Genomic DNA, 1,183 nt, shown 5'->3' on the forward strand with positions numbered 1-1,183 from the left:
TGTATGGGAACAGAAGAACATGTTACATTATGAAATTTCAGCGAGACAGAATAGATACTTACTATTTTCACAGATTAGGTGAAATTTTCGTTACTGCCGAAGGACAACGTGGAAGTCGAAAAATCTGTCTTAGCTTTCAGACCTGTTAGTTCTTTGTTCAGGGGTAACAGGATACGTCAGGTATGTTTCAAGGGCAGGATGGATTACTCGGAGCTCAAGTTGACAGAAACACATCTGTTGTCAAGATGGGGCAGACAAAGATGAAAGGGGACATGTCACAGGGAGCAGGTGGTGGAAGATAGAACATTCGTAAGCACTGTGACACATTCATGCCAGAGAGAACAGGAAGACAGCGTGGAAAGTAGAGATGAAGTAAGAAGAAGAGGAGTGATAAGTGAGGAAAGAGTGAGGAGAGGTGTATGATAACTAAACAATAGGTGTGACAAATAAATTTTCGAATAAATATTTAAGGAAATTTTACACAAAAAAAAGAAAAGAAAAGTAAACGTAAGCTACTTTTCTGATTTACCACTACATCGTTATTCACAACAGATACGGTTCAGTTTTTGCAATAGCCACCGGCTCTAATAGATACATCAGCAAAATTTTGTGTAAGCCTGGTATTTCGATGTCGTCTGTGCTAAGTCTTGTGCACCGAACTGTTTCCACTAACTTCTTACCAACGTCGTAGCATTGTATGCGTGTGTTACTTACTTCATAACCTAAAACATGTATTTCATTGCGAATGATGTTGTCAGTCACTGGGTAGATAAATTGTAATTCTTCTTAATTATGGCAACGGTTTTACCGCAGTGGATACACCGGTTCCCGTCAGACCACCAAAGTTAAGTACCGTCGGGCGTGGCCGGCACTTGGATGTGTGACCATCCGGGTCGCCATGCGATGTTGCCATTTTTCGGGGTGCACTCAGTCTCGTTATGCTTATTGAGGAGCGACTCGACCGAACAGTAGCGGCTTCGGTCAAGAATACCATCATAATGGCCGGGAGAGCGGTGTGCTGACCCCATGCCCCTCCTATCCTCATCCTCATCTGAGGATGACACGGCGATCGGGTGGTCCCGATGGGCCACTTGTGGCCTGCAGACGGAGTGCTATGTGCGTATTAGGTATAGTTCTGGGCTACGTCGGCTTTCTTCTTTTTTGATATTTGTTTGTGAGAGAA

Source organism: Schistocerca nitens, chromosome 8 (assembly GCF_023898315.1).
Source record: "Schistocerca nitens isolate TAMUIC-IGC-003100 chromosome 8, iqSchNite1.1, whole genome shotgun sequence".
In the NCBI taxonomy this organism is placed as follows: domain Eukaryota; kingdom Metazoa; phylum Arthropoda; class Insecta; order Orthoptera; family Acrididae; genus Schistocerca; species Schistocerca nitens.